Source organism: Myotis yumanensis, unplaced genomic scaffold, assembly GCF_028538775.1.
Source record: "Myotis yumanensis isolate MYYU_CA2020_CCGP unplaced genomic scaffold, mMyoYum1.0.hap1 SCAF_4, whole genome shotgun sequence".
In the NCBI taxonomy this organism is placed as follows: Eukaryota; Metazoa; Chordata; class Mammalia; order Chiroptera; family Vespertilionidae; genus Myotis; species Myotis yumanensis.
Genome location: NW_027223755.1, coordinates 56,687,376 through 56,699,067, shown reverse-complemented (window position 1 = coordinate 56,699,067; position 11,692 = coordinate 56,687,376). Strand labels below are relative to the sequence as shown.

The 11,692-nt window shown below is 34.1% G+C and overlaps 1 non-coding gene across 1 annotated transcript; it reads right to left on the bottom strand.

Annotated features, from left to right (window-relative positions):
- Nucleotides 1-11,338: 11,338 nt before the first annotated feature.
- Nucleotides 11,339-11,445, bottom strand: LOC139009726 (U6 spliceosomal RNA). The gene has a single exon (XR_011471427.1). It is a non-coding gene; the product is annotated as a U6 spliceosomal RNA (small nuclear RNA).
- Between the last annotated feature and the right edge of the window lie 247 nt (nucleotides 11,446-11,692).

Here is an 11,692-nt window from a genome sequence, read left to right as displayed (position 1 = left end):
TATGAGGTCACCTCACCACATTCTATTGATCCAGTCAGGTCAAGGGCCAGCCCAGTTTGAAAGGGAGAGGAAAATAGACTATCCTATCTAATTATAGACAAATAGGATAATTGACCTTACCTTTGCTACGCCTCCCATTGGCTAATCAGCATGATATGCAAATTAACCACCAACAAAGATGGCGGTTAATTTGCATACGTAGGCTCCAAACAGTGGAGCGAAGCCAGACCACCCGGGCTGACGGAGCAGCGAGGCCTCATGGCTCCAGGGCCAGTGGAGCAGCGAGGCTGGATGTTTCCGGGGCTGGCACCAGCCAGAACTCGGCCAGAGCGAAGGCCTGGGCCCCAGGTGCTGGAGGCAAACCGGTGCCAGCAGCCAGGGGAAAGGAAGGCCTATTGCATGAATCTCTTTGTGCAACAGGCCTCTAGTTTCTCTATATTAGGAGTGCCAAAGGTTTGCATCCATATTTAATCCACCATCCTAATGGGCTGGCATGGGTCCAGTCACCCTAGAATCCTCAAGAGCAAAAATGAGGTTATCAACTTTAAAAATGACAGTAGTCAAATAAGGTCCACAATAGGCTATAAAATAGTTTAAATCTGATTTAGGCTCCTTGAGCAAGATAAAACTTTTGGATATAAAAGCTCTGGAGTTTATCTGGTATCACTGATATTTAATATTAATAATGTTAATGTTACAACTTATTTAATATTAATAATGTTAATATTAGTAAATGTTACAACTTAGACAGGTCAAATGAAGGTCAATGGAAGGTCAAATAATAATAGTTCCCTTTAACATTTTAATTTTATAGATTCTAAATATGAATGAGATATATTCCATTATGTATTTACCTATTCTTAACTATTTCAGGTGCTTTTACTATAAGAATTGGGCAATGTATGATAGGGTATTTAGCAAGAAATGAATTGAGAGGTTAAAATACTTGTCCTGATAATGTATCATTAGTAAACAATGAGGTACTTATGAAAACTACTTCTTAATAATCAATGAAAGAACACATAAAGGTATATAAATGGCATGTTATATTGAGATAGTGTTTGAAAAATAAAACAAGTTCCTGTCATATGGGAATGTGTTATTGCAAACAGAAATTCATAAAAATGCTGCTGGTATTTCAGTGTCAGCAGGATAGGTCCTTTGAGCTTATTTTGCAGTGATGGCTATGACTTTGTGAACTATGGTGTACATTTCTCAGGAGGCTGGAATGGGAAAGAGGTTTTGGAATCTAGCCTTTGATCAGGGAAGCTAGATTTCTCCTTATGAAAGGATTTAACATTACCGGAAACTTCACTGGTAATAATTAACAGAGCCTTGCTTTCAAATTTTCATGGAAACCTCAAAGATCAACTCTAAAGTCTTTGTCTCTAGTTTTTAATCTCCCTAGAATCTGATCCTGAATCTAAAATAACTAAATAACCACACTGAGATGATCCATTTTCATCTCAAGTTTGGCATTTTGAAAACTAAATTCATAATTTCTGTGGAGAAAATAAACAATTTCAGACTTATCTTAACTCTCTACTCTTTAGTTTCTATGTTGCTTCCCTCATCCATTCCTTTCTTTATATTCTTATAGCTAACACTCTACACTATAGGCCATGTGTACCTCCTGGAACACTAAAAGGATGGATTCTTTTTTTCTTCTTGCATCCAACTTCGTTATTATATTCATTTGTATACTCCCTACTATTTTTTTTTTGAAATACTTTTTTTTATCATAAGCATTTCATACAACCTACCTACTAGACCCAGACTACTAACCTGGTATATAACACTCTCAGATTCAGGATCCAAACATTTCATCTGATTTTACATACTATTATATATGCAAACCATCACCATTAAGCAAAATGATCTAACCATAATTTTTCACAAATTCCATTTTCTTTCTTGCTTCCATTCATTTTGCCTGCCTTTTTTTTGCATGGTGCTCTGACCCTTCACCCTTTAGAAGCAACCTCCCCATATTTAATCTCCTTGAACTGCCAATATAAACCTTTAAAGATCAGTTGTATCTATCCTCCTCTCTCAGCATCCCACTTCTACTCTCACTTCCAAATTCTCTACATAGGGATTTGTTCTCTGTAACCTCTAGCATTAGTTTCCATCTCTCTTTGATCAATTTGCCATGTTTTACCCTCTGTCTATTTTTTTGTTAATTACTTTTATTCATGCTTTGTCATAGTTATAAGAATGCCAATGGCAAGAAAACATGTTTTTACTTATCTGTGGACTACATGGCGATCAGATTGTTTTTTTAAATATGAGTCACATAATTTCACTTTTTAAAGATGAAATAACAATACCATTTTGGTTTTTAAAAGTAGCATTTACTTTTTCATTTCCGCTACCTGTGGACCTAACTCTGAGCATCACCATAAAGTGAAATTTGGGTGGTTGATAACAAGTACAGGTGTCTAATAGAACTATGACATAAAATATTAACATATAGTAATCTGTGTTAATGAGTGACTAACTGAAAGACTTTAACAAAATGATAGGAAAATACTTAGTAGATGTAAATTGTATACTAAGAAAACCACTCCAAATTCTTTTTAAAATATGGAAATCTATATACAAGAGCAAGAAAACTTAGAACATGCCATGATGGAGGGTGTGGGAAGGGAAGAAAATGTCCAAGAAACATTCTTTATAAAAGTAAAAATACATTAAGAGAACCCAATATTTTATGGACTGTATTATGTAATCCAATGTAGTGCACAGAGTTGGGAAAAGAAGAGTCAAAACAGGTTTCTTAAGATTTCTGTGGTTCTATATACTAGTATTCTGCACCTATATTGAAAATTCTAACTTATGTTATGCCCATTGCTATATAACATAGTTTAAAAGGACCTTCCCTAAAGCAATAGTATAGATTAAATTAAAATCAGGTGAAAACTGGCAATGGAATTTTATGTCTAAGTAGTTATGGGTCATTATCTGTCCTGTAGTCATAAGGTAAATATTCTTTGCCTAAGAGAGATATGCCTTAGACAAGGTTGCCCATAAAGTTACAGGGGTTGATTGCCAAAGCAGATTGGCAAAGCAATGCAACTCTATTTGACGAATAGTGAATGAAATGTTTATCAAGCATTGAATGGTAACTCCCTTTTGAATATCAGCCAGCACATCTGGGACTTACTAAAAAAGCATTCTGACAGAAATTTCAGCCTTTCCAAAGAAACACGAGCATAATTTGAAAGGTCAACTATAAAAATGTATTTTTCAGTCGGCTGTGATTTCTGTCAGATGCCATGGGTGAGGTGGTGTCTGAGTCCCAAAGATAAAGTGAAATGACCCAAGTCAGAAATGAGAGAGGATGGCTGGCAGATGATGGACACGTAGGTCCTTGTGATCCCACTAAATGCTCCCATTGGGAGCTTTTCAAGGGCCAGTTGGAATAAGTCTATGTAGTCCAAAATGTCAAGAGTAGCTCTGTGATATGTACTCCCCACAGAGTCCCTAAAACTGTGGATGCGGATAGACACCCTGTGCTCAGAGAATCCTGATCTTTCAACTCTTCTGTTTCAGCTCAGATTTTACAAGTTTTTTATGTACCTATGCAAAGTAAAAGGAGCACAATTCCCCCAGTTATATGCTTTATAAATGTTTAACCTTCCATGATATTATTGATTTTCACAGTGTATCTTCTGTAAGCCAAACATATCTTTTGTGTTCAATTTGTGAATTTGCAAGTAGACCTTATTCAACTTTCAGTGAAATATGTGATATTTTGAATGTGATAAAATGGGCTAAAATTAGGAATGGAAAATATATGAAAGCTATAGATGATACTAATATGAGAAATATAAAAACATAAGTGGGCTTCAAAAATTAATCTGAATAAATCATTTAAAGTTTTAAAAAAAGAATAAAATACCTTGCAAAGAAGCTTTGAAACTAAAGAATATATTAGACTTGTTTTAGAGAATGAAAATGAATGACAGAGACAAGGATGTCAAATATTACTAGTTATTAGCTATATAGTTATCTAATTTGGAAATAAAGATCCAAAAACCCTGTCTAAATACATCCAAATATAAAATAAAATGATTATTTCACAAATTCTCATCCAAAGCCTATTTGTATGATTTTTTAATGCAGGAAATATATTGAAAGCCAGATGAAACGAGTTACTGGAGATAATAGAGAAACCAATAGTGGAGCCAAGTCTGTAATCTTGGATTTTAGTTTTGGATGTTGTTGTTCCTTTGTGTTCCAGGAACTTCCAAAAATACAAATACTAGGTGAGAAGAGTTTTCATCTTTTATCAGAAACAACAGGGTCTAATGATACCTATGAAAATGAATAAATGATAAATAGTGTAGTTAGATTTACTCTAAACTCATATATATGCATGCATATAAGCCTAATCAATGGACACAGACATCAGGGAGGTGAGGGCAAGAGTGGGGAGGAGGGCAATTGGGGGGGATAAGGACAAAAATGTAATACCTTAATCAATAAAGAAAAAATATATCAAAACAAATAAATAAAAATATTGTAGAAGACACACGATTTCACAGGGGAAAAAAGAAAATGCTAAAGATTTCAGAACTAGGAATCTCTCTCTGCATTGGCAAAGTAGGGCCAAATGGGTTCAACTGATGTTCAGGTAAAATTCCAAATCAATAAACCTTTGTAAAATGTGGAGAGCAGAAACTAAAAATACATCTTCTGAATTTGACACAAACCCAGCCTCTTTGGGAAACAGTGAAATTTATTTCTTTTTTATTTACTGTTTAATCCACCAAGTTCATCTTGCAATTTTATCATAACTCTAACCATAGAAAGTACATTTAAATTTTTTGACATTTAAAATCACTTGTACTTGGAAAATCTATTTCTGAAGAAACAATTTTAAAGTAGCTTAAGAAAAATAACTGTGGTTATTTTCTGTGAGATGGAATAATTTTTGAATAAATATAAACACTCTTAAATCACTTGAAAATGTTTTATTTGGGGATGATATTGACCATGATGACACTATCTCTGGTTGTTTATAACTCTCCTAATCAATGTATTCAGGTCCCATGCTATCATTAGGGGGATTTGAAATTGTTTATACTGGAAAAGTCTGCTTTGACCCAGGAGTAAATTTAGTTAGAAATGTGAACAGTCAACTTGGAGAAAAAATAGGTTTTCATTTTTTATAATAATGGAGTTCAGAAAGCAAATTGTATTTAATGGTATTCAGAGTTTATTAAATTATAAATTTTGGAAAAGTCAAATAAGCATTATATTAAATTAAAGCAATAATTAATAATATTGCTGTTATATTTTAGTCACTATTATAATTTTAATGTTTATATCTCCAGGGGTGGGCAAACTTTTTGACTTGAGAGCCACAATGGGTTCTTAAACTGGACCGGAGGGCCGGAACAAAAGCAAGGATGGAGTGTTTGTGTGAACTAATATAAATTCAAAGTAAACATCATTACATAAAAGGGTACGGTCTTTTTTTTTTTTTTAGTTTTATTCATTTCAAACGGGCTGGATCCAGCCCGAGGGCCGTAGTTTGCCCACGGCTGGCTAGACTCATGCAAATACATAAGATTTCTATGTAGTAACTAATGTGTAGCATAAAACTTTAACTTAATGTATTAAATAATTTTTTAATCTGCACCGGAGGATATGTTTTTTATTAATTCTAAAGAGGGAGGAAGAAAGAAGGAGGGAGAGAGAGAAACATTGATCTGTTGCCTCTCGTATGTGCTCCACAGGAAGATAATCTTGATATGTGTTCTCACCGCGAATCGAACCTACGACCCTTCCATGCATGGGAGCCATACTGGCCAGGGCTCTTATTACATAATTTATAAGTAGCATATTTCATCATGAAGAGTATATAAATACATATTTGTTAAACAAATTCAGGAAAAAAATCATCTTTAAACTTGACTGAGTCTTTTTTAAAATATATTTATTCAAGTTTAATTATCCTCCACTAGATTGAGCATCTGTTTTTAGAAGTAGTGTTTATTTGTTCATCTTCCCTATACTCCTTAATTACAGATATTTATTTTGGGGGGGAAAGGGAATAGGGTTCATTAGTAACTTTTTATCAAAGACATAGTTTGAAAGGGGACACATTTGTTACTTATTTCTAACAATTGGGAAAATATAGAAAGAACAATAAATTAAAAATATTTAATTTAGAGGTAAAATAATAATATTAAGTCTCTTCTAAAGACTATTGTCAGAGAAATTGGTAGAGTATTTTATTTCAAATGGGAAAATCTTTACCAAGCAATATGATAGCATAAATCATGTCTGTCTTAGTCACCACTGTATCTCAGCACCTAGACGAGTATCTTATATATTGGACAAGATTAATAGATATTTGTTAAACTAATGAATTGATGAATATATGCCTTTGCCTTTGCTGAGTTGCAAGATCCCATCTTCACTTGTAGCCAGAATTCGCTTGGTAGAGGTTTTTAAGATTTATAGATTTATTGGGCCATCTAAAGTGGTAAAAAAAAAAGTTCACATATTCTAATGTGACATTTTGAGGAGGAGAAAGGGGGAAATAGCTTATAAAAATAACTGCTTTGCATAGCAACTTATATTAAAAAATATCAATTAGAGAATTTTTAACAAATATATGTTCTATATATTTATAATAGAAAAACTTGACACAGAAAGCAGTCAGCATTAGAATGTGGAAGGAGGGACTCTAATATTGGGGTTGTTCACACAGGTGGATAACTGGGAATAGAGAGGTGGTGATACTGAAGGCAAAAAGTGGCAATTTCAAAAATCTGCTAACTAAAAAGGACTGGGGGTTCTAATCTTCAAGTAACTGAGAGAGCACTTCTATAAACAATAATGAGTTTTACCTTTTTTAAAAAAAAACACAAAACAACCTATCCACTGTACTTCATAATCATTTTCCTTAGAAAGAAAAAGAGAGAGAAAGAGATGTGAGACTAATAAATTCACTCTTAGGAGCTGTGACTAACTCTTGTCAGAGGAGGGCAGAGAATAACCTGGATTGACAACTATTCAGACACAATAAATATTTAATGAGTGCCTACTCTGTATGGAACATTGTTAAATATTTGGATAAATACTTGAAGAAAGAAAGAAATTCATGGATATATCAGGGTGAAGTGCTTATAAACAGAAGGAACAAAATGTGCAAATGCCCAGTGTGACTCCAGTGAAGTGAGAGTAGGCAGTGTAGTAGGAGACAAACCTGAAGAATTAACAGGGGGCATGATCATGTTAATCCAAGCAGGGACTTTGATTTTTATCCTAAGATGGGAGAAGAATGAATAATTTTTAAGATGAGTAATACGGTTTAATTTTACTTTTTAATAAAATTATGTTGGCTGTTATGTTGAGAATTGGTTGTAGAGAGCGAAGCTTGGGAAGCAGGGAGACCCGTTAGAAGGCTCTTGAAATGATTTAGGTAAGAAGCAATGGTAGCTGTAGAGATAGAGAAAGGGCTAGTTGGACTTAAATTAAACATTAAGCCAACAGGATTTGCTTATGGATTGGATATGGAGTATCAATAAAGTAGACCAGGACTGCAAAGAAGGAAAGGTATTTTTCCAAAATAAAGCAGGGGTGCTTCTACCAGAAGAATGGTGCTTAGTAGGCCAAAGCAACAAATTTCCGCAACGGTCACCAAGAAGATATAAAAAAAATAGAGGGGGCCAGTTATCATTACTGCAGCACAAGGTTAGAGACAGATCATTAATGAGACCCATTTCTTGATGATATCTAGAGTTTTTACTACAAGTTAAAAAAAAAATTATTCCTATTCTAGCTCTGGGTGGATTATACCATCTGGGACAGGACTAACTCTACAAATTTTGGTCAGGTGGTCCTTCCTTTTGGTAAAAGAACTAAGAGGCTAGAAACTAGTAAAGAAAAAAATGCAGAATGCACATCATTTAGCATTTAAAAGAAAATGGGAAATATTAATGACTTGGTTAATGTCAGATTCATCATATGGTCAGTATACTTGATGCTGGTAAATGACTCCTAGGCAATGAAAAACCCCATTATGGTTTTGCCCGTGATTAGAGAGACATAAGACTCCCACTAGATATTTTTCTAGTTATTCAAAGGAAATAGATTTTTGTAGCATTTATCTACTATTTAATTTGAACAGAGGCATTGTTTTTATTCTCAGAGTTCTAGCCTGGAGCAGCTCAGTGTGTTTCAGTTAAGATGGAATCAGAGGGGCTAAAATGAATGCAATAAATGTGAACTGACTTTTCTAACCAAAGGACATTATTATTATGCAAATGGAAATAATAAAACATTTTTACACACATATATTTGAACTTTTACAATGTTATAAAATAGAATGAAATAAAAGTATTTTTAAACTATATGGATCAAAACAGTTTTAAATGAAATATGTTTGGGTAAAGATTTTTCTTCTTGGTCAATTGGGAATGTTAACAAATTAAGATATTATTATCTAAGTTAAATGCTAGTTCAAGTACTGACTAATGTCTAGAATTTTGCCTTGATCATTCCAGTAATGTGCGAAGACAGTAATTAGAAAAATATGGATCTGGCAGCATAAGCCTTGGCAAGCAAAACACTATTGGATACACAGTACATGGTCAATATTTGTTAACTAATTGACACAAAGCATAGATTGATTATACTTATTTTTCTAAATTATTTTCTATTTTTATTTCTTATTACTAATCATATAATGCAAAGGATGCTTTTCATGGTGGTCTTGCTGTTGTTATACTAATAATTTATTCAAATCAATTCCTGTGACTTACCCCACCCTTCATTCTCTGTAGGCATCTATGATATATTCTGCTTAACTATAAGAGTGATATATGTGATATAGTAAATGTGAAGCCAATCCAAATTTGGTAAAACTCTGAAGCAATAACTGTTAAGTAAAGTAATTCACTTGTTAAACAATTTGTCATCAAATGGACAAAGTCCCTCATTTTTTACATGTATGCATATTAAAATTAAGATAAAGCTATATAAAACTAATTTATACAAAACTAATTTATACATACTCTAGAGTGCATTAGATAAGTGCTAGGAGCATAAAACATGTTACTCATCTTATTCTTAAGACAACAAACTAAGATGTGATCAAATGGATTCAGAGTCCAGGTAATGAACTAATAAAATTCAGGAGCTGACAATATCTGTAAAATGATTTTCTAGGATTCTTCCTATTGGAAATGTGTAATCAATAGACTTGGAATTAAAGCCATTTAAAAATGTACCTTCTGAAATGCTTTATCTATTTACACTGGCTTAGAAAGCATGTGTGTTTGTGCAAAATAGGTGACGTATAAAGCAAAAGAATATGAGGAAGAATGAGCAAAGAAAGACAAAGTGAAACCCTGCTGCTCAGGATTTCCATATGGAGGCATGTTTTGTTTTTTTTCTGGAGTTTCATGTGTAACCTCTGATACAGATCTCTTTGTGTTTCTCCTTGGGTATTGTCAACTGCTGGGTTGGTAAGACAAACTCCAACTACCAATGAAGCTTCAGGCATGAACAAAGCAGAAAACAAGGGTCTGATGAAAGAATGAAAAGATCTAAAATTTGGGGCAAATGGCTGTAATTAGCCAATGAACATCCACAATTCCCCTATGTAGATACAATACTTTATGACTGGAGTTAATCCTCCATTCCCTTATAAGGTATGGAACCCTAAAAATCTTACATGGAATTCTCAAATATATTAATACTAGAGGCCCAATGCATGAAATTCGTGCAAGAGTAGGCCTTCCTTCCCCCGGATGCCGGCACCAGCTTCCCTCTGGGACCTGGGCTTCCCTTGCAGCCCTGGCTTTGTCCGGAAGGACGTCTGGTCTAATTAGCATATTACACTTTTATTGTTATAGATTTTTGTAGCATTTATGCACTATTTAATTTGAATCATTATAGTCTCTCTCTGGACTCACGTGCTCCTACTTTCTTGGCTTCTGGTTGTTCTTCTATACCTGATCTTTATCCTTTCCTTAACTTACTTCAAGACACAGCTTAAATTAAAGTCACACATTTTTTCCCTAGCCCATTAGTTCTTCTCCATCCTTGTAGACTGTTGCCAAATTTATCTTCAATAGGTCTGCAGAACCTGCAGGATATGTCTCATATGTTGCCTTCTTTTATGTTTCATGCAGCACTGGGAACTACTTGTCTAAAATCATATTTGGTGACTTTATGATAACTTTCATAGTGTTCCCCAAAGTTTATGATTCAGATATATTTTTATAACCTAGTATGGATTCTTTAGATTTCTAAAATTTGTAGATCTAGTAATAGTGTTAGGTAATTATAGTTCATAAGCATTGATCTGAATGTGGAAGAGTTTGAGATTTTTCCTTAATGTTTGTTAGCCCTCTGATTTTCTTTTTTTCTAAATTGCTCATATCACTTGCCAAATTCTTTTGTGATATTTCTACTTTTCATGATAAACCATACAATTTGGTGGGGATATGCTTTATTATTCCATAATCAGTTTTAGACATTGTAAATTTCTTTACTCAGTCTAATTTTTATACAGGTTGCATATACTTATTATAAGAAATTCAAACAATAAAACAATGTGAGAAGTATTTGCCTCTTCCTGAATATTTATGCAAAAAATAGGGCCATTTCTTATTGGTTATTGAATACTCAGCATATTATATAGAATCAGGCACAAAATATGTAATCCATACTAACACATTTTTCATATATTAATGTGAATTACAAGCCTAATCATCTTCAGAGGCAGGCAAGAGTTTTCATACCCTTTGCTCTAGGGGACTCAACATTCTCTCTCAGCAGAATCCTTCCCAGGGTGAGGGATCCATGTCATAAAATTAGCTGCTGGACCTGAGCCAGCGATCCCCTTCTAGAACATATTCTGAATACCTGTGACCCTTATGTTCCCTGTCCAAATCGTCCTAATTCCACTTTTAAAGTCTAAGCAGGTCTTTCTCTTTTCTGGACCATGCTGAAGCTAGACTGAGCCACAGACGAGGACACATCTATTTTTGAGGAGTGGCTACATAAAGGCATGCAGGGAAAGATTGAATGTGAGGTCCTCATAGTGAAAATGGAGCTGGAACATAAAAGGTTGTGAGCCTGGATTCTGCCACTATGAATATTCCACTGTTGTTCTTAGGAACTGCAAGCTTTCAGGAGCTTTTCCACAAAAAATATAATAATGCATATCCTCTCTCACCTTGCATTTTCCTCCTGATGCACTCTACTAGCAGAGTTTAACAGGGATATTGGCAGGCAGAGAAGAAATGTAGTTTACAGAATCCAATTTTCAGCATCACAACAGGAAAGAAAAAGGCTGAGGTATTTTTTTTTTAATATGGAATGCTTCACGAATTTGCGTGTCATCCTTGCGCAGGGGCCATGCTAATCTTCTCTATATCGTTCCAATTTTAGTATATGTGCTGCTGAAGCGAGCACAAAGGCTGAGTTTTAATTGAAAGGAAAGGACTTTATAACTGACACACATGCTAGGAACCAGAAGGGTCACGATAATGTGGGAGGATATAAAATAACTTATGAAAATATTTATGTAAATTTGCACAATCAAGAAGGTGTGGTGTTTCATCAAAAATATTATACACCATGATCAAGTGAGATTTTTCCTCAGGTGCAAAGTTAGTTCAATATCCACAAGTCAGTTAACATAAATAAAATTAAGGATAAA